The 22,213-nt window shown below is 44.9% G+C and overlaps 1 protein-coding gene across 5 annotated transcripts in view; it reads left to right on the top strand.

Annotated features, from left to right (window-relative positions):
- Window positions 1-22,213, top strand: part of FGF13 (fibroblast growth factor 13) — a 243,659-nt gene that overhangs the window by 105,270 nt on the left and 116,176 nt on the right. Inside the window, exon 1 of one of the 5 annotated variants that reach the window (XM_062627412.1) lies at window positions 21,710-21,851. The exons of the other annotated variants lie outside the window; for them this stretch is intronic. The gene's annotated coding sequence lies outside the window, so the exon portion shown is untranslated. Of the gene's footprint in view, window positions 1-21,709; window positions 21,852-22,213 lie in introns of those variants that run through there. 5 annotated transcript variants of the gene reach the window in all.

The following is a 22,213-nucleotide window of genomic DNA, read 5'->3' as shown; positions in this document are numbered from 1 at the left end:
GGCACAGCTACAGGTTGGGCAGAGAAGAGATTCAGAGCAGCCCTGCGGAGGAGGACTTGGGGGTGTTGGTTGATGAGGAAATGAACATGAGCCGGCTTCAGTGTGCGCTTGCAGCCCAGAAAGCAACCGTATCCTGGGCTGCATCAAAAGGAGCGTGACCAGCAGGTCCAAGCAGGTGATCCTGCCCCTCTACTCTGCTCTTGTGAGACCTCACCTGGAGCATTGTGTGCAGTTCTGGTGTCCTCAACACAAAAAGGACATGGAACTGTTGGAACAAGTCCAGAGGAGGCCACGAGGATGATCAGGGGCTGGAGCACCTCCTGTATGAAGACAAGCTGAGAAAGTTGGGGCTGTTCAGCCTGGAGAAGAGAAGCTGCGTGGAGACCTCAGAGCAGCCTTCCAGTATCTGAAGGGGGCCTATAGGGATGCTGGGGAGGGACTCTTCATTAGGGACTGTAGTGACAGGACAGCGGGTAACAGGTTAAAACTGAAACAGGGGAAGTTTAGCTTGGATATAAGGAGGAAATTCTTTCCTGTTAGGGTGGTGAGGCAGTGGAATGGGTTGCCCAGGGAAGCTGTGAATGCTCCATCCCTGGCAGTGTTCAAGACCAGGTTGGACGAGGCCTTGGGTGATATGGTTTAGTGTGAGGTGTCCCTGCCCATGGCAGGGGGGTTGGAACTGGATGATGTTAAGGTCCTTTCCAACTCTAACTGTTCTATGATTCTCTATGTTTAAACCACCCTTTCCACCAAATATAGAAGGGAGTTTATCAATTTTATCTGTAAACTTACATCCTACATGACTATCTTTGCAGCAGTCTGTATTGTTGTAGAATTTCCCTTCTTACCTAGTGAAATAATCTTTACTGGGGTGAAAAGAGAGACTCAAAATGTTATAATATTCTTGTGTTGGAACGGGTTTGAGGTCCTGAACAAGGTTTTCCATTTTGCTGTTCCTCTGACAGAAGGGGCATTTGGCACAGCAGGTCATTTCTGATGGTGTCTGCAAACAAGGCTGCAGACGCACGAATATAGATGGTAGCTGCTCTAATGAGTGCAGCTTACATCAAATTGCTTTAATGAGTGTGCAGTTGTGTTAGCCTTATTGCATTTGTGAATTAATGGCTTGGAAGGAAGTGTGTTAGCTTGCTTTACTAGAAACCAAATCAAACAACAGCCTGCCATATCGTACAATGACACGAAACAGCAGAATTTGGATTCAGATTTCCCTCAGACTGCGTGTGCTCCTAAAACGACCACGTAGCAGCAGATAGGTGTTAAAATAACAATCCCAACTGTTACAGAGCTGGCTCTGCACACACAACTGCTCAGCAGTGTCTCTCGGTTTTAATGGCAGTGAGCTAAAGCTCCTGAATGAACCTGCCTATGGTCACATCAGGCATCCGACCCCACCTCTGTGCATCAGGAGCTGGTACCTGCGCAGGAATGCCAGGCTGAAACCAGGCTGCCCTCAAGGGAAGAAGTGTTTTTATTACACACATGGCAGCCGACCAAAGCTGAAGCTTCAATGAATCATAGAATCCCAGAATCCCAGGTTGGAAGGGACCTCAAGGATCATCTGGTCCAGCCTTTCAAGGCGAAGCATGACCTAGACAAGGTGTTCCAGAGCCAGAATCTAACACTTCCCTGGGGAGATTACCCCAGTCGCTCTCATTGGAAAAACTTCTCCCTCTTGTGTCCAGTTGGAATCTCCCTAGGAGTAACTTGTGCCCATTACCCCCTATCTTTTCCATGTGAATGCAGTTGGTGTGATAGGGTGCCAGATTTGGATAGTCACCTTCCATCACAGTAGCCTTGTTTTCAGTTGATCAAGTGTCAGCTAGCATAGGGTTCATCTTTAGAACATTCCAGGCAAATCCCATGACCATTCAATAGTGGAAACTCTTCATTTTTTATTTTTATATACTTTTTAGTTTTAGTTTGGTGGGGGTTTTTGTCTTTGTTTAGTTGCAGTGGGAAGAGTCGATATAAAGAACTGTACTTTCTCAGTTGTTGCACTTCTGGCTTACCTAAGATAGTTTCCTCTTGACTATACGTAATGGTGTTGAGTTTCAGTGGCTGATATTAAAAATACTGTGTGATCCCAGAAACAGAATCTAATAACTTGCCATGGGGAAATAGGAAAGGTTAAAAAATGACAAGATGCAGTAGAGAATCAGTGCAACGTGAGCAAATTAGGGAGGTTGACTGGAGGGAGGCTGCGAACCCCCTCTGTGAAGCTAAATGGCAATCCTGAGAAGGCCTGAGCAAAAGGTAGGTCTGTTAATAGTACTGACCCTGAGGCATTAGACTTGTGTAATAACCTATGGTTAGTTCGAAACCCAAGCCATTATCTGCCTATACATTGAGATTTAAAGAATAGAATCGCTGCTGAAGTGATTGGAGGGTTTAAAAGCATCAATTTAACAAATTAAAGAAGAAACTTTTCAACCATTAACAGATGCTTTGATTCTCCTGAATCAGATGCGGATTTGGAGGGCATGTGGGGCCGCTAATGTGAAATGAGATCATAATGACTAGCAGAGACTCAAAACTGGGGAGGTGAGGAGAAAATCATCGCTTAATGGGTTGTTTTGTTAGGTTTTTTTAATTAAAAAGTAAATTTAATTTGCCACCAAGCAGAGGCTCCTCAAATCAGTCTGCAAGTGTTAGTGGGGAAACCAAGGCAGTGCTGGAGCAGATGAGCTTGAAATAGTGCCCAGCTCCAAGGAAAGCAAGAATCCAGCCTGCAGTTGCAGAACCACTTCATAGTCACAAATTCACTCACACAAAACCTTTAGGGCCATGTCTTACCCACATGAGTAAAAATACACTTTCACGTGGTGGTAGCTAGCGCATCGGTACCACAGTCCATGTGAGAGCTGAGGCTGTAGTAAGGTTTTGTTTTGCAAAGCAGGATGTCAGGTTTGCAGTAGCAGACAGCGCACAGGGGGATGTATTGGAAAACTTTGGCAGATGAGAAAACACCTTGCAAGAGAATCAAAGCTCAAAGGTACGTGCAGTGATGGAGAAGGGAAATCTGTGTTTCTCCCAAATACGTAAAGCAAGTAAAATGACAGCATGAGATACCATCACTTTAATAATCATAAGACATGATGGGGCCAGGAGGAAGAAGAAGAATGTGACCAAAACATCCAAATGAACACCTGCAAATTTGCCTGTGAAAATGAATTATGAAACTTTAAAGTCCTTTAGGTTCAAATTAGCAGAGATTAATTTGTGTATACTGGAAAAATTGTCTGTCAGTTCTTGGTTATCATGGCTATGATAGAATAGCTTTGCTGGAAAATACAACTGCAAAGTCTGTAATCTTACGCGTAAATCAATATTTGCTAGGCATGATACAATGACTGAAAATGGCAGATAATGAATCACAATTCAACTGTTTGGAATTTAGACTTCTTTGCAAAAGGACGTGATTTAAACTGCATAACTTTGCCCGCAGTTTAATGATCTTATGGAAAGGAAAGCTATGGAAGCTGGAGATTCAGATTCACATTTCTATCCGCTGACTTTCAGGGCAGCACCATTGACCCTGGGGTTGTTGCTAGCTGAAATTATATGTGGGTGATGTCTTCCATTTCTCCTGGGAAAGAAAGATTGGAAATGTGAGATTTTAATAGGTTTTGAAACGGAGGCCATGAAGGTGATAGAGTAGATTGCACAGCACCAAAGGAAAGGCACCAGAAAGATGTACAAAGCTAACGCGGATACTGAGGTACGTGCGGATATATGCGTACAAGTGTTTCTGTATAAACATATATATATTTAATTGGAAGTATATTTGTTATAAATATGACATCTTGAGTATTCAGGTTAAGTCAGGTTTGTAAATTCAGTCGTCATTCATATTTGAAGAGAGGAAACATGCAGATTTCTCTTTTCATCTCAGGGTCTTTGGTATCATGTTTGTTAGCAGATATGTTGTATTAAAGATTCAACTTAGATATAAACTGCAACACAAGCTTCTCATTAACCCCAGGAGCACCGTGAACATCTCAACTCAGAAAAGCCTTCCTAGCTTATTCCATCCTTTCTACCCTTGAATGTTAGTTATCAAAGATAGTTTTCCCCCATAGTCTATACGATATTGTTGCTGCATGTGAATCCATCTTTTGTAGGATCAGGGAGAGCAGCTGATCACTGTAACATCTCTACATCCTGCCTCCCATAGGATTGTGAGGGAGAAGTAGCAGTGCTGGAGTGGCAGCAAATTATCTGGATGAAAGAAATGGGTATTTCAGCAGATCAGGACATGATGTTGGTTGCATTCTGTTTGCCAGGTCTGTTATATTGCATGGAAAGACCTCTAGTGATTTTGCAGGGAGCTGACAGAGATTCAAACAGTGGTTCAAAACCTGTTCCCCCTCTTCTGCTCTCTCTTCCTCACCTCTTATTCTGCTCCACAGCCCCCTAGGTTTGCAGCTAAGCAAATGCTTTGTGGCTGGTCTCTGTTGTCTTGGAAAGACTCATTAGGGAAACTAATTCCAAAGAGGAGGAATCTTGGGCTGGAAACTTTTCCGTAGCCAAAGTTGACTTTGTTTTCATTCATCTTCTGTCAAGTGCCTTCTCCCACTTGTGTCCTTTCTGACAAGTCCTGCGTCAGATGCACAGAACAAGAGCGAAAGGAGAAAAAACAAATGCAGAGATGTCAGGAGTGCCAAGGACAGCAGAAGTTTGCAGGTTTTAATTTTACTCGGATGTGGGAGAACTGAAAACCAATTTAAGGAAGGAGCATGTGGGTACAAGGCTTGTCCTGCCTCGCTCGCTGCCAGGCTGTGTTTCCAAGGGTGTAGCCCATGGACCGGGGCTGGAGATGGGGAGGAGGTGGTGGAGGAGGAAGCTCCGCATGTGGCATTGAAGCAGCTGAGAGGATGAATGATGAAGGTCAGCTTCTGGGCCACAGTAAGAGCAGAGGTAGCTGGGCTTGGCTGTTTGAATCAGACTGAAGGAATGAACTGCCACCAAAACCCTGAAGGTAACTTGTGTTGCTCTTCCCTTCTGTGGGCGGTGAGGGGGTATTCAAAACAGGACCAAACTCCCATTTCTTATGCATTACCAATCACCTACCGAACAATAACTTTCTGTCAGTAACAGCCTAGATCCGCACCAGGATCTGCATCAATTCCCAGAGCTGTCACTTCTTTCTCTTAATAATTTATTTGCTTCTGTAATTGCTTTGCAGGGGTTTTGTGACATCCAGGCAGTGAGGCTTCAGCACAGATCTTAACATCTGAGCTATAGCGTGGGTTGTGTTGCCAGCTGAAACATGCCAACAGTCATTAGAACTGTTCACCATTCACTTGGGTGTCAAACTATGGCAAACCCAGTATGTGGGTATCCTTGGGAAACAGATTACCAACATGTTACCTATCTATTCCTGGCTGTGCAAGGGGGAAGCTGGTTGTGGCTCATCAATATTTTCATGATCCCTGTTTTAACTGTGAAATAGTTGGTGGATGATAAGGGAGGAGGTATGAGTGCAGTGAGAAAGAATCATCCTCTAACTATTGGGTTAAGCCTCAGGTGTTTGGATCAGAGGCACCTGCATTTATGATGTATACTGTGGTGCATACTAGAACCACAGTCCTCTGATAATTTAGACTTGATCCCAGCTTCCCTTTCCAGACTGTGTGTGCTGGTTTCGTTGCCTTGCTATGAGGAGGGTTGAATGGTACATGAAGTCTAGGAACCAAGGTTTTGGCATGGCCATCAGCTCCCTTCCCTCTTTTTGGATCCCTTTTATGAATTTAAGAAGGGCTGGTGGTATTCTACAGTTTCAGTTGTTTAAATTACAAAGCAAACTATAAAATCCAGTAGGATACGTATGCCACAATCATCTGTACACTGTCCTTACTCTGGTCACTCCAGCACTCTTTCCCTAACATTAGTGATATGACAAGGACGCATTGGAAATCTTTTCTAACATAACTTGTCAGACACAAACTGCTTCATGTGTATGTGTGCACTTGCTTGTACAGGTCTGCAAACATTTGGTGGTGGTTGTTGCTGGCTACAAGTCTCAAGATTCAAACAATAACCTCTTTCAAGTCCAAAGCAAGCACACACATCCCTCTTTTATTCACAAGTTATTGTTCAGGTGCCTCCACTACAACCCATGTTAGACTCAAGATTAATCCACCACGTTTGCATTGTCTTTAAAAGACTGGAAGATCTGACCGTACTCTTAGTCCTGATGCTTTGCTTTGTTAAAGAGCTGTAGTGTTAGGAGAAACCTGTCTATTTATCTAGAAAAAGAGAGAAGTATTTATAAGTATATACATATGGATATGACTGTATTTATGGATGTACCTTTTCCAGGAAAAGCCTGTGTGTTTTAGTACTTGTCCATGTTGGTGCCTCAGTGTTTCATAGCAAAGTGAAGCATCCCCCATCAGCTGCGTGCTGTGCATAGTTCATGCTAGACTGTGAGTGTATTCACTGGCCTAAGCTAAATGGCCAAGATAGAAGACAACGCAGCAGAGCTTAGGAAGTTAAATCACATTGAAGGACTAGAAGCTGCAAAGGCCTCTCTGAGATTGCTCTGCTGGCATTCGTTGCTGAATGATGCAGAGAGAATGAAAAGTGATTGGCACATTTTCCAAACACATTTCACATCTTCGTAACTGTAGAGCTTTGGACTGAAATCCCCTTGGACTGGAGGAGGAGGACTGGCGTCGCAATTGAATGTGTGCTTACAAGGGTAGATTTTGGACTTTTTTCCTTGAGGCATAATGAGTTGACAAGGTTGTAATTAAATTGGTGAATACAGACTACTAGTACTGCATAGAGCTCAAATTAACCTCTAAAATATGGCACTGAAAACTCAAGGAGATTAAAATATAGCTTGGCGAAATCTCTGGTAGGCAGTGCAGCAGTCTGCTCTTCCTGCAGAAGCTGCTAGTTAAGTGTCAGAACAAAGCAAATGTTGTGAGAGTCTGTTATAATACAGGATCCATAGTGCAGGACAAAAATGTTGGTCCCAAAATAAAGCAGGAGGAAGGGAGAAGGACGCCTTCATGAGAAACAGTTGTGGCTAGAGTAAGGAAGGACCGGTGAGGAAGTCTGTAGTTCTCTTCAGGGAAGAGATTCAGAGCAGCCCTGCAGAGAAGGACTTGGGGGTGTTGGTTGATGAGAAAATGAACATGAGCCGGCTTCAGTGTGCGCTTGCAGCCCAGAAAGCAACCGTGTCCTGGGCTGCATCAAAAGGAGAGTGACCAGCAGGTCAAAGGAGGTGATCCTGCCCCTCTACTCTGCTCTTGTGAGACCTCACCTGGAGCATTGTGTGCAGTTCTGGTGTCCTCAACATAAAAAGGACATGGAACTGTTGGAACAAGTCCAGAGGAGGCCACGAGGATGATCAGGGACTGGAGCACCTCCTGTATGAAGACAGGCTGAGAAAGTTGGGGCTGTTCAGCCTGGAGAAGAGAAGCTGCGTGGAGACCTCAGAGCAGCCTTCCAGTATCTGAAGGGGGCTATAGGGATGCTGGGGAGGGACTCTTCATTGGGGACTGTAGTGACAGGACAAGGGGTAACGGGTTAAAACTGAAACAGGGGAAGTTTAGATTGGATATAAGGAGGAAATTCTTTCCTGTTAGGGTGGTGAGGCACTGGAATGGGTTGCCCAGGGAGGTTGTGAATGCTCCATCCCTGGTAGTGTTCAAGACCAGGTTGGACGAGGCCTTGGGTGATACGGTTTAGTGTGAGGTGTCCCTGCCCATGGCAGGGGGGTTGGAACTGGATGATCTTAAGGTCCTTTCCAACCCTAACTATTCTATGATTCTATGGTGAGAAGAAGCTGGTTTCCAGCATCATTTTGTTCTTCTCCAAAGCTTTCTGCTGCCGTTTGTGCTCTCCTCTGCTGGTCCTCCTGGGTTTCTGCAGGTTCATGACCACCAGAGAGTAGGAAATGTGTAGCCAGGCAGGAGGTGGAGGTGGTGTAGGGGGCTGTTGCCCTGGCTTCAGTCAATTCAGATGGAATTTCATCTCCTGTGGTGGCATTTGCACAATAAATATAACCTTGCAGTAAAGTAAATACACTAAAGCCTGTCAAATACTAGCTGTCTGCTGTCAGTGGCACTGTTTGTCTCTAGCCTGAGTTGCCTGATGTGTTCTATAAGGAGCACTTTTGTCTGTTAGCGAGCTACTGTTCAGGCTTTGAGTAACTGCATTGGACGAGGGCTCATATTTGCCAAGGAGTACGTGTGTCTCTTGCAGAAACTCTCTTAGCATCACGTTATGTATGTTTTATGTATTGGCATTTCCTGCTCTTAATGGTTTTTCTGTGAAGTGTTGGATTCCAGGAACATTTTGTGCTTTAAGCAGGGTTATTTTCTATGACACTTTTTCATGTGTTCTGAGTCAGGGCCCATTTCTGAGTTTCTCAGGAAATAAAGTTGGGGGGAAAAAATAGATTTTCCTAGTCTCATTAGCTCCCAACTTTGTGACGAGTACCACTTGCACTGCTGCTAGAACAGGCGGAGGGAGCTTCTTCATGATATAATGCAAGTCATTATGGAGCAGTAGTTTCAGAATCAATTTGAGGAAAACATCCTTCCTTGGGACAAAATATCCCTTGGTGAACATTTGTTAAAATATTTATACTAACATCCATCTGCATGGAGCAATCACTTATGGCTTACTGCTGTTCTTCTGGAGAAGAGAAGGCTGCGTGGAGACCTCATAGCAGCCTTCTAATATCTGAAAGGGGCCTACAAGGATGCTGGAGAGGGACTCTTCATCAGGGACTGTAGCGATAGGACAAGGGGTGATGGGTTCAAACTGGAACAGGGGAAGTTCAGGTTAGATCTAAGGAAGAAGTTCTTTACTGTGAGGGTGCTGAGGCGCTGGCACAGGGTGCCCAGAGAAGTGGTAAATGCTCCATCCCTGGTAGTGTGCAAGGCCAGGTTGGACAGAGCCTGGGGTGACATGATCTAGTGTGAGGCGTCCCTGCCCATGGGAGGGAGTTGGAACTGGATGATCTTAAGATCCTTTCCAACCCAAACCATTCCATGATTCCATAGTTCACAAAGCCACCTTGTTCTTGTGTATTCCACTCCAGGTGGCACATCTGTTGGAAGTATTCTGTGATTTGTGAGCATTTACATCAGCGTCTGGCAACAAAAAGTTAGTTGTGAAAGTAAGGAAGAATCTGCTTTCAGAAAGGGTCATTTGGTGGCACTTTGTAGCATCAAATGGCCTATCTGAAAAGGAGTGCCTTGATCTGACTAATTGGATCAGCATAATTTGATCTGTGACTGCAGAACATTTGATCTATAATTTAAAGAGCAGAATTTAATCAGTGTGGACAGGGGAAGAGCTGTAACTTAGTGCTGACCCAGTGGGCAGTGGCACGTGCCATGGATCTGAGGATCAATCCACCTGGAGATGCTTTTCTCACCTCAGTCCCCTTGCTAACCCTTTGTGTCCTGGGCTGCCTGCCTCTGCCTGCCTTGGGGCAAGGTGTCTGCAGTCAGCTGTGGCATCTTGCTGCTTCCTGATAGGGATGCAGGAGAAGATGGGGCTGCTTTGGTTGATATCCAGGAGGGAAGCAGGATTGTCCAGCAGAAACGATTTCGGAGCAGTGAACTGTTTCAGGGAAAGCACGCTGGCAGCTTGACCACAAGTTCTTGTTGCTGCCATCATTAAATAAATAAGCAAGCAATTAAGTTGAATCCGTGGCAGCCTCAGAAGGGAAGCAGGCCCCTGCCTGCATCCCATCCTCCTCCTCTCTGTCGCTGCCGGCAGAGCAGCACTGCAAGCTGGCTGCATTTCACATGACATGTGGCTAAATTTCTCCAGGAATATAATATCCAGAGGGACAATGAGCGATGCTCTCATTCCTGACATCTTAAGCTTGTCACAGACGCTGAGCCTGTTTCACCCAACGTGATTATCTCTCTCCCTCTGTCAAGGAGGCAGATGCCTCAACTAGGAAATATCGTCCCCAGCCTGTCATCTGGATTCTATAAATGGAAATAGGCCTTTACAAAGCCCCAAATTATATTTAGTTGCAACTGGGGGGGGGAGGAAGGAGAACAAAAAGGAAGGAAAAGAATAAACAAGAGTCCAGATCTCTTAGGTTAGCCCTAATCGTCTGCAGACATTGATGCATTCATTAAATGTAGGCTGCATAAATACAGGTTCTTCTTCTGTCACTCCTTTTATCTCTACCTAGAGCATCATTCACTTGCCAGTCAGGTTTCTGTGTACAAGCCATAAATATTCAGCTTTCCCTGGAATAGTTTTTACCCAGTATTTGCTCATTTTCATCTGAATTCTCCATATGCCAGAAGCAGCAACAGCAAAACGCTGTGAGCTGGAGGTGTGCGTTGAGGTCATTTAGCCTTGGCGAGCCTACAGAAGCCTTATCTGACCAGGAATTATTAGACCTGTGATAAAGGGCGAGCCAAAAATAAAGCTGAAATCCGGTTGGTTTAAGTATGAAGGAAACATCAGCGTTGTCCATGCTGCAGTCAGTGCTGGGAGCAAGTCCCGTGCGTCGTGTTACTGCTCGGTGGGGTAGGTGTGAGTGGCCATGAGAGATGACTTATTAAGGCCCAGGTTTTAATAGCTTTCTGTGTGTAATGCTGACAAAGCAGACCAAACTGCTGGTGTTTTTTAAAGGCCATCCAGGAGAAATCAGGGAGGCGTTTTACAAACTCAACACAGAGCTGGGCCAGGCAGCAAATGTGGATTTGTCTGATTATAGCAACTTGGGAGAAAAAGCATCCTTTTGGATCTTTACTTTTCCAGAAGCTGCCAGAATTATCCTTGGGCAGCTCCTACTCCCCCTTTGGCTGTTGTTGGCTGAGTTTCTTTGTGGCAAATAAAGGGGAAAAAGTAAGTCTGTGCAGTGCTGTGGGAACGCACGTGGAGCAGTCTGCTGCAGCATGTGCCTTTGGGGGCACGGCGAGGTGATTCCCTCCACAGCGTCCCTGTGAGATGGAGAAGCAGGGACAAATGGAGTGTGAGGAAAACCAAGGGTGCTCTTTAGTCCTTTCTTGTTAGATTAGAGCAGGAAGGGTGATAGAAACATCTAAAATGTTCTCTTGGCTCTGTGCTGGAGCATCCGTGTTGAATCCCTGGAAGCAGGGACGTTGCGTGGACTCTGTGTGCTGCTGGTCTGGCACTGTAGGGCTCCCGGTTCCCAAGTGCTCTGCACCAGAGGGGTCTGACCTTGTTTGTGGCTGTAATCAGTTAGACATTTCCTTAACTTACACATGGGCTTTGAGATCGAATTAAAGTCCTGTTGCCTCCCATGGGGCTGTGAAAACCCAACTGAAGCTTCCAGTGAAGCTGGATGTTGCTTATTGCTCACTAAGTACATGTCCTCAGAGGGATGGAGGGTGATTACCAGAAGGTGGTGAGCAACTAAGCATGTGTGTTACCTATGGGCATGGAAACCAGTGCGAAAGCAGAGAGAAGAGCACAGCAATGGGCACTTGCTGTAGCCCTTGCAAACGTCAGTCCAGCCTGTTTGGCTGGACCCAGGGGTCTGTGCGGGGGTCCTTGTTATCAGGGGGTTCTTTGGAAGAACAGAGGAATTAACTCCAAAAAGGCTTGATGACATCAAATCGAAGCACAACTGCTTTGCTGTCTCTTCCAGGAAGCGATGTGGAGATGCAATTAGTGATGAAGCACACTTGGTATTTTGCCCTCCCTATTCTAAATACTCGTGGAGATCATCGGTGGTCAGGACCCTGCTTTATAATTCTCATTCTGGAGATGTGTCTCATTGCTTTTAAGTTGCCAGCTTTCAGCATGGGTGCGATGCTGCCAGCAGTGAGGATAAACTGCATGTGTCATCCTATCAGCCTCTCAGCCCCTCTCCCAACTCATGAGGTTCTGGTCACATGCAGGCTTTTCTGCCCTGTGCAGAAGATGGAGCAAAGGTTTCCTGTGATCCCTTTCCTCCTACCTTACCTTGCCTTTGGGGAGGAGAAGACATGGTCAGAGCTGCATTGCTTCTCCCTGGGCACTGGCTCTGCCCAAACTGGGTTTACAGGGCCGCTGCCAAGGATGCAGAGCTGGGGTGGACTGGAGGACTTGAGGAGCTGCCGAGAGCACAAGAGGCTGGAGTCTCCTGGAGCAGACCACAAGGTTGCTCCTTGGACCTCTGAAACAACAGGTCCCTGGAGACAGCTTGCGAACCCTGTGAATTGGTTAATGGAGAGGTTGACTCTGGAAAGTTTCCCTTTCTCTTGTCTGAGGATGCTGTTATCCTGCCCCAGGTTCATGAGCAGATAGTTGCGTGTTTGCTTTTCTCCTCCCTCCTTCCCTTTCCTCTTTCCTTCGCATCCCTGTGATAGCTTGGCCTTCAGTAGAATTCAGTTGCCATTCCTTACTTCAGTTCTGTGCTCAGAGGCTGCCATGGTGTTCTAATTTCTGGTGTAGGATCAAAAAGGAAATATCATTGAGCAAAAAGAGTGAGCAACAACAAGTTTTCCAGAGAACTAAACCTTTGAAAATTAATTCTTTGTAATTCAGTTTAATTTCATGGGTGCACAATTCCTATTACACGAAGGCCAATTGGGTTGCAACAGCTGTAAAAAAATCCTTCTTTTAAGTCGTGTAATGTGTTATTTATTGAATGCATTATAGTTATAATGATTCGCTTACAGGACTATTGTGACAACAGCACCTTATCTTAAAAATGGGAATGTGCAATACAAAATAGTTAATTAACAATAAGAAGGAGAACAAACTGAGAAGATGCATACAAATTGACAGCACTAGCGGTGTAATAGTCAGGCTTTAGATGGGTTTGAATAGCACAGAAACAGAGAAATCCTAATGGAGGGGAAAAAAGACTTAACTCCTGTAGAAACTTAGAAATTAGTCTGGTTTCCTCAAATCTCATCTGTCATAACAGAACCATTGGAAAACTCCATAGACTGATTGAGAGAGAATTGCAGTGGGAAAATAGATGGGCTCCATCACAACTCTGCAAAGACCACTTAATCCTGCATGGGGCTTACTCGGGAGCATCAGAATACATTTGCCAGATGCAAGGTAATGTCAAGTAAATATTTAAAGCTGTAATCGTGCCTCAGCATGTTAGAAGATAATAAAAGGCACTGAAAGGGAGTTAAATGCATTCAGTTTAAATAGATCGTTTAAACGAAGGGAAGTAGTGATGCGATTTTATATCTAGATGCAGTGTTCACCTAACAAGCAACATGGTAAGGGCAAGAAGCTTTTGTAGAGACCCTCTGGTGGTTATAAATACTTTACCAGCAGTTCTTTGCTTCCAGCACCAGTTTACTGCAGCTTTGCAATTGTGGTGCTTTTATGCTATGTGTTGACAGTCCCTTTCCTGCATGGAGTATGCGTTGCTAAGGAGCTTTGAGTAGAAGTTGTATGGTCAAGAGTGCAACTGGGCACTGTGGAACTTTTAATTACTTCTTGTCTTCAGGCTGTTTCCTTTGTTCTAGGTGGTTGGGTGATGAGCATCTCCTGACAGGAATGACCACTGGGGCTTTGGCTTCTTTTGGCCTAAAACTTGAGGCAGATTCCCATTGTTTTCTCTTTTCTGAGGGTAAATAAATGAGACACAGTGACCATGCACTGCGTCAGCTCCACACATGTTCTGGTTTGCTCACCCACAGCTCTATCAAGTGCCCTTCCAGGCAACTGCCCACAGCGGGACACTTTGTCTAGACATGATGCGGAGCTAAAGCTGTTAGTCAGACTCTATTAATATGTGATATGCAAAGCATTCCTGGAGAGAAACTTCAGAGCAGATGTGTCAGATATGGCCTGGGGAAGCTCTCTTTCCTTGTCTTACCTGGTGGGTGGGAATGACTTCTGATGGGTAAGGGCAAGGTCCAAGCCCCAGCATCACAGGCATCCTGCCCTGGCATGGTTGCCCAAAGCTGTCTCTCCGGTGGTTGAGTCAGCCCTTGTGTCAGCTCCTCAGCTGTGAGACACAACAATTACAGCAATAATTCAACGCAGAAAATTGACAGAACCATTTAATGTATGTGAGAATAACAGTGAGTCATCTCTGATCACTGTGTTTAGCAGCCTGGAGATCCACAGGCACCCAGGACAGCCTCAATCCCACATCTGCATTGACAGCTCAGGACAAGGAGAAGCAGTTCAAAGTCACTTTCTCCTTCCTTTCAGAGGGCTTTGATCCCAAAAGACCAAGGCAGTGAGAGGTAGGACCTGTTGCAGACAAGGGGCTCAGCGGGGTGAGATAGCTGATGCATGCAATGTGAGCACATTAGCCCGTGTCAGTATCGTATCTGGTGTGAAATAGTTAAAGGCAGGCTAAAATGCCAACAAAGGTTTGCAAATCTTAGGACTTCAGTTCAGGAGCAGAGTGCATTGGTAACATGGGAGCAGATTTAAAAGTAAAAGGAAGGGTAGATTTGTTTCCAACTTGCAAAAACCTCATTTCTTAACTGAACTCCGTGCGAAACTGTTAAAAACCTGTTTTGTGTTCTCCAGCAGTCCCTTAAAATGCAAGGCCTAATATTAAAAATACTTAAAGTGCTTATATGGCAAAAGGGCCAGGAGCAGTAGGAAGACTCCTACCAGTGGTGATTAGGAGCTGTGCAAATACTGCTGAGAACAGGGTTTGCAAAATGGAACTGTCCTCAGCAGCATGATGCTCAGTAATGAGTGCTTGCAGGACCAATGTGCTCCAGCACTTGTTTTGACAGTGGTGTGGGCCACATAACCAGCTGCTCTGAAGCTTTTCCTACTTAGTGTTTTCCTGTTTAACTGGAGCTGCTATGAACCAAGGAGACTCAGACATTGACAGCAACAAAAAGTCCTTTCTGTGGTTTAAAGTTTCTTTGAACCAACATCCAGAATTAATGTTTTAATTTATTTGAGCTATGTAAAGGCTCAGTAGGTATCAACACAATAACACAAAATAGTGACTTGTCTCTAATACGGATGGTTTCAAAGCAGTACAAAAAGTGATTGTGCTATCCCCAGAGGCAGCTCCCCAACTGCAGTCTGCAGTACATGATGTCCTGTTTGAAAAGAGTGGCTTTTTCTTCTACTGAAATGAAAGACCGCTTACTACATCCTAAACACTGGAAACTAATTTATAGCCCAGCACTGAAACAGTATCTTTTTTCCAAGAGAGACATTTGTCTTTGCTAAATCTGATACCGTGTTACAAGCTGGAGGACTGCACCGTTCACTTCATGCACTGGAATGTGAAATGTGATGGCTTTCTTTTTCCTCAGAGCTCTGCTGTGCTTGCTGCCTTGGGTTGTTTTTTGTGTCATTTACAATGCTGAACACCAATGTGAGCATCTTATGCAGTGTAGTGTAAAAGAACGTATAAAGGCAATAAGCTCCAGTGTTATTTCTGCTTAAAAAGAACAGCCTTATTTAATCATTTTGCCTTTTTGATTCTTGGGGAAGCTAATTCCAAATGGTATATAGTGTTTTGAGCATTTATGATTGTTCATGAGCGCACATTTGGGAGCGCTGTAGAAGTTCCTGCTGCAGAGCTGCGTTTGCTCAGGGAATAGCAGCCACCCAGGGATGGAGATCACCTGTAGCAACATCTGAATGTCATGCCTGCTTGGGTGGAATTGCGTGCTGGTTTGCACAAGGTCTGAAATGTATTTCTTTCCTACGACCTTGTCGCTGTGCCCTTCCCATTGGTGACAGCACGTCACTCAGCCCTGAACAACTGCAAGGTATGTTGGCCTTGGCCAAACTGTTTGGAGCGGAACAGCAGGCTCATCTCAGCTATTTACAGTTTGGCTTAAGCATAGCACCTCTTGGGGTTTTAACTCTTTTTTGCTAGTATTCAAACACACAGATCCTTTGGGATCCTTTTGGATCAGGCTTTGCCCTAGAGTGCCTGTGCGTTCATGTTCCTGATTGTGCACACAGCCATCTCAATGCACCCGGATCTGTTGCAGTAGGATGAAGTGTGATGGTATTAAACTGAAAGAGGAAGAATCAGGTTCCATGTAAGAAAGAAACTGAGGGTGGTAAAATCTTGGCACAGGTTGCCCAGAGAGGTGGTGGATGCCCCATCCCTGGAGACATTCAAGGCCTGGCTGGATGTGGTTTTAAGCAACCTGATCAAGTTGAAGATGTCTGTGCTCATTGCAGGGGGCTTGGACTAGATGAGCTTTGAAGGTCCCTTCCAACCCAAACTATTGTATGAATCTATGACGGCTCCCTGCACAGCCCGCTTGGAGATGGAGGAACTGGTAGCTTCATGCTCACTGGGGTGAAGTTAGCTCTGATTTACGCTGTGAGCTTCTGTCTCTTCAAGGTGGAATACATGGGCAGTGACAGCCCTCCTGGTGTGCTCCCTGCTCTGTCAGGTCGGTGTCATTAGCCAAGTCACTGCACATTGCTGTTCACCTCAAGGTAGTGATACCCTCCCTGCTGCCTCTCACCCAGCGCTGATCACCTCTCCCCCCTTCATCTTTCACATGGTGTAGCAGCAGCCTCAGTGAGTTGGAAGATACCACTTTAAAGACAAAATAACAATATAAAGTCATGTTTTAGGAAAATTAGTGCCATCCTGGCACAGTTAGGCTGCTAGCAGGTAGCAGATGTGCTGCCCACTATGTGGAAGTACCACAGTGCTGTACAAAAGAACCTTGTTGGGTAGCTGAGAACGATCTCAATACAGAGAACATGACTCTACAAGCATGATCATTAAGGTGGACAGTAACAGGAAAGCAGGTAGTTTAATCTTGTGCTAATTTGGCTCAGTGCTGATTAAATTGATTAACAGTGAAAAGCAAAACCCCTCTGTGTATATGCAAGTGCATTGCAGCTACACTGTGTAACAGTGATAGCATAATTACACATGGATTTTTGTAATGGCCAAAGGGATTTAGATAAGTGTAGAGAGGGGGAAAAAGTATTTTCAAGTGGAGTTACTAAACCTGTGTCAAGTGAAGGCTTCTGAAATGTGGTCCTTTCATTTCAGGAAGAGTGGGGGAATGTGCGGTATTGTGAGTGTTGCTGCACATCATTGTCAGTCAAGTGGATGCAATGACTTAACACTTCATGGGCCAGATGGGAGAAAAGTCTGGATAATTGTCAAATGATTTGAAGTGCATTATTCAGCCCCAGATTAGCAACCTGGGTGTTTGAGAGGTGCTGGCTCTTGTGCCAGCAGTGATTTCTGCAGTAATACGTTGGTAAGTAGGAATGACAATACAGGCAGAGGTTTCTCTTGGTTGTGTGATTGTCTCCATTTAGACTGCAGTTGAACAGTCTTTTTCAGGGTGTTGGAAGCTGCTGGAAAGCTTCTGGGGGTTGCAGGAATCACTTGTGGATGGAGGTGAATTTAACGAAAGCTTCAGTCCAAGAAGAGAATATGAGAAAACGTTACATCCTTTCATTTGACTGTCTCAAAAATGAAATGTTTTGTGTATGTCTGTTTGTGTATACAGAGACCTGATTTATATAAGATTAATATTTAACCTATTGAAAATAACTTCCACCCTTAAGATGAAAAAGAACGTTAAGTTTAGGTTAAATGGCAGGGGCTTCTTGCTTCCCAAGGCCCTGGAAGCACCTTGCCAATTTCTTTGTGCACACCGAGGTGTTTTGATCCTACTGATCAGTTTTCCATGCTTTCAGGGATTTCCTCCAAGGCCATTTCTCACAGCAGCTCTTTCTGTAATGAGTCTGAATTTGAAAACACTCAATTTCTTGCCCCCTTCCTTTTGTTAATCCCCTGTAAATGAGGCGAATAACTGGGAGGTCTCACCTGCCCTTTCCTGACTGGGACTTCTGTTCTTGTCTCTGTCTCCCAAGGGAAATGCCCAAGAGCTGCAGCAGTGGGGAGTCCCTGAAACAGAGTCTTAGGCTGTTGTACTGCTGCCCACCTCCTGCTCCCCAGAGGTATGGCTGATCCTGCTGGCAGATTTCCAGGAAGGATACACAGTCTTCGATTTGATGATTTTGGTGCCTTTTGCAGCCTCCTATTCCTTGTTTTGCTCTTCTGAGATGATTCTGGTTTTATTAGCTCTTTGTGGATTTGTTTTTCTCCCCAACACCAGGGAAGTTCACGTCTCCTTTTGTAGCCCTACTGTTGTCAATAGGCGTTCTGTAAATAGGAAGAAAAATGGTACTGACATTCCCTCTTCTCTTGACCTCCTGTGTCATTTGGAACTATTCTCTGGGCTTCAAATAGGGCTAGATTAATCATTAAATTCTTATTAAAGCTACAATGCACAGGACCAGCCTAATTCTTCATTAGTGAACTATAGCTTTCCCAAACTTCCCACACATCCCAGGACCTTCCTAGCACTTCTCTTGCCACCTCCTCCTCTCCTTGCTTGATTTTCACAACACAAGGGTATTCTCTTAGAAACAGTGACATTCCTTGCTTTTTCTCCCAGGCTTTCTCAATGGAGAGACACGTAAGTTCACTGTTGTGCGACTCTGAGATACTCTTGAGCTGCTCAGAGTGGCTTTTGTGGCAGATAAGGGAGAGTAAGAGGTGTGAGCAAGCTCTTGTTTTCATCCAGGGATGCCTTCCATCTCATCCTGCTGTCCACAAGATTTCGGAGCATCTTTGGAGCAGAAAGAGGAGTGATCGATCCGCGAACTGTGGGCTGGTGGCAGCCAGAATTTAATCCAAACATGCAACGCCTTTTGGTGGCTGTGTTATTGGAATGGATTATCTTCTGCAGCTGGCCAAGCAGGTCCTGCCATTTCAGCATCCCTCTTCTCCATGAAGCGTCCTCAATAACACTGGTGTGCTTATTACTCTGTGCGCTGCTCTGTCTGCCTGTTGCTCTTGATACACGCTCTCCAGGAAAGCGAATAGTACACTGTAAATTACTATCTTGTCTGCTGTGGTGCATGGAGCAGCCCACCTGCTTGGCAAGCAGCCAGCTTGCATTTATTTTAGCAGATGGGAAAAGCAGAAAGCCACTCGGAGTAGGCAGGGAAGCAATATTTATTCCTCGGGTGGCAAACACGGCAAAGTGGTGAATGGAGCTGCAGAGTTAAATAGGAGTGGGCACACGTCTTGCATAGCAAAACCACAGATGCTGGTGCCTGGGAAGGGAAAGGCAGTGGGTCTGCACAATGGGGAGTAGATTGTGGATGTTACTTAGCCCTTGATGAGCAGGAGCGTGGATGTTCTCTTTGTCACAGCTCAGATGTGGAGGGCTGACAGCAGTGCCCGGCAGCATCTGGAGAGGAAACTGCACTTCTCCCAAAGCACACTCTTAGAATCATAGAATCGTTTGGGGTGGAAAAGACCTTTAAGGTCATTGAGCCTAACTGTTAACCTCGTTCTGCCAAGCCCACCACTAAACCATGTCACTCAGGGCCACATGTACGTGTCTTTTAAACACCTCTGAAGATGGTGATTTGACCACTTCCCTGGGCAGCCTGTTCCAGTTCTTGTTAACAAGCTCTAGGGTGGCATTAGCCTTCCCTAAGAAGTGGGTCTGCTCTGCGTGTTGGGCTTTCTGTTCCCTTCATTGCATGTGAGCACAGTAAGATCATATTCACAGGCAGCTGCATCATTGAGTAGTGACCAGATTAGCATTAATCAAAGGCTGTTTGCTGTGTGGTGGTAGATGGGTGCCCAAAATAGCTAGGAAATAGGGCTGCGTGCAGAAATGTTAGTGCTCTTTCTGCAGGGCAAAGAGAAGATGCATTCGGAGTAGAATTTATCAACAAATTTTTGATGCCATTGTCTTCATTATGCACAAGGATCTAAATGCAGCCTTATCTTGGCTAGTCTTTTTAGAGGATAACAGCCTATTACTGCTAGCAGTTAATCCAATTACTCTTTTAGGTCAAAAGGGAGTGTTCTGTGCAAATATTTTTAGAAGATCTGAAAAAAGTACTCTCTGTGGTTGACCCAAAGAGCGTGTTTTCAGCACATCAGAACGTTTAGACGTTCCTGCTCACACTGAAAGAAATGTGTTCAGAAGGGCTGCAGGCTTTCAATTCTGACTGCACGACAGGAGCGGCTTATTTTACAAATGAAGATATTTCACAGTGTAAAGTGCTTTCGAATCAGAAAATAAACCCACTGCCCCAAATCCCCGGTGAAATGCTGTGTCTGAACTCACCAGTGAGAGGCAGGGGTGTGTAAACCTGAAGAATGAACTCAGAATGAAATATCTTGCCTAAAGCAGGTTTTAAACGCATCCTTTTGCCTCACGTTGTTGCTGGTTCTCTAACAAGGATTTTATTGAGTGTATAGGAAGGGGCTGTGCAATAACTACCAACGATCCCTCTAAAGCATGGAGGAGCGCTGCCTTGGAGAGGAGAAATCTACCTGTGGATGAACTGGAATAGATTTAAGTGGAGTTTCTTCCTACTTAATTCAGAGGGATGGTGTTGCACTTGATAGAAGCCAGATTGGATGGGCTTGACCAACCCTTGGGAGCAGGGCTGTGGTGTTGCATCTCCTTTGGCAGAGGGGATTTCTGTTCACCACTTCATTTCCACCTAGGAAGGATGCCCCCAGCTAGGCTTTGTGTTTGGCAGAAATCTTTAGGGGTGCTTCTGCTGCAGCCTCTGCTGTGCCTGCAGCACTTTGGGGATGCTCGGATGAGATTCAGGCTACTGTGGTTGGCTGTGGCTGCTGCTGGGGTAGTAAAAAGCGATACAACAAACACAAACCTCTGTTTGATGTGGGATGGGGAACCTTGTCCAGGGGCTGGCTGAATGCTGAGGTCCAGGCTCATGCCATCTATGTAAGTGTTTGGGAATCTCTGCCTTACACAGCAATCACAGCAGAAACTGGGTTGTTGGCTTTATCATAAAGGTTATTATTTGGACATCAATGGTGAATTTTAAATAGTCCTGTGACATTTATGCTGTGAATAGAAGTTTATTTTTCCTCTTCCACCTGACACAGAAAAGAGCTCTTAGACCATGTCCTGCTGAATCCCAAAAGCTTCAACTCCTAATAACCGACTGCAATCTAATTTAGATCAGCAGCTTGAAAAATCATTAGTTCAAGTAGTAAATGGCAAGGAATTAGCTTCTACAAAACTGATGGTAGCTGAGCTCTTGGAGCAACTATTGCCCACTCAAAATTTATGTCCTATTCATGCATGCCATAAAACTGTCCTTTAAATATCAGTTCAAAAATAAGCACAGAGAAGCAATTGCCATAGAGGAAATTCACAGTATTGGGGTGAGAACAAAAGACCAGGCGCTGCTTCCCAGTAAGAGGAGCGAGTTGTGTTGCTGTGGCAATGGTGAGCTGTCATCCCTCACAGACCCTGTCCAGCAGCAGCCTCCAGATGTAACAAGAGTTATTTTGAGCAAAGGAAAACTATCCAGACTAAGAAAATAAGGGGGCTGAAGGAGATAGATGGAAATTCATGTTTCTGGTAATAACCTGAAAGGTCATTCAAGGAGGGAATGCATCCATGGAAGTATAAAGTTTTGGGGTTAAATGGTGTCATGCATACAAGAACAACAGTCCAACAGGAACAAGAGGATTTCTTTTGTCTGGATATTAATACATATTTACCCTATGGTTACTGCCCTTTAGCTAGCAGAGCTGAAGCCTCTCCATGTAGAACCTTAGGGGGGGTGAGAGGGGAGATGCTTCCTTACAGCTTTATTAAACTCTGAATTACATCAAAGATTATTCAGTTGGAACCCGAGCCAAAGCCTATGGACAGGGTTGATGTTATGGTTTCTGGCAATTCTAGATGGGACTGAAATGCAGTTGGACATAAAAGAAAGGCACAAACCAGCAGAGTGTTTATATAAACATGTTTGAATCGATCTTGCAAAACATCCTGGTGCCAGCAGTCATCCTCAAGATCACTTCCCTCCCTCTCAGTAAGGCTTATAGGAAGAAGGAATTTTTCCCTACCAGCTTGTTAACAGTAAGTTTTTATTAATGTAATTATTATTATTATTATTTAAGAACTTAGGAATATGCCACAGGGTGATATTTAGCAAGTTGAGCGTTTTGATGTAGGAAACAATAGTTACTGCAGCTATTTAATGCTAACTGTGAAGCGAATTCCTCTCATGTATATGCAGTTGTGTGGTTTTGGTCTCCATAAAATTATGAGGGGAGGGTGGGGGTGGAAAATAGAGATATTTTATTATATTTGTAAAACTATGAAGTATTTATTCATCATCTTCCAACTGAGAATACGCAAGTTCTTTATTAGTATCTTAATGGCCTGTGTCTGTGACATATGAAGTTGTCCCTGATTGACTCATGGGGAGGTGGGTATGT

The sequence above is a fragment of the Pezoporus occidentalis genome, unplaced genomic scaffold, assembly GCF_034315485.1.
Source record: "Pezoporus occidentalis ecotype Australia unplaced genomic scaffold, CSIRO_AGI_Poc_V1 ctg30, whole genome shotgun sequence".
Taxonomy (NCBI): Eukaryota; Metazoa; Chordata; class Aves; order Psittaciformes; family Psittacidae; genus Pezoporus; species Pezoporus occidentalis.
The sequence above is the reverse complement of the archived record's forward strand: the minus strand, read 5'-3'. Positions and strand labels throughout refer to the sequence as shown.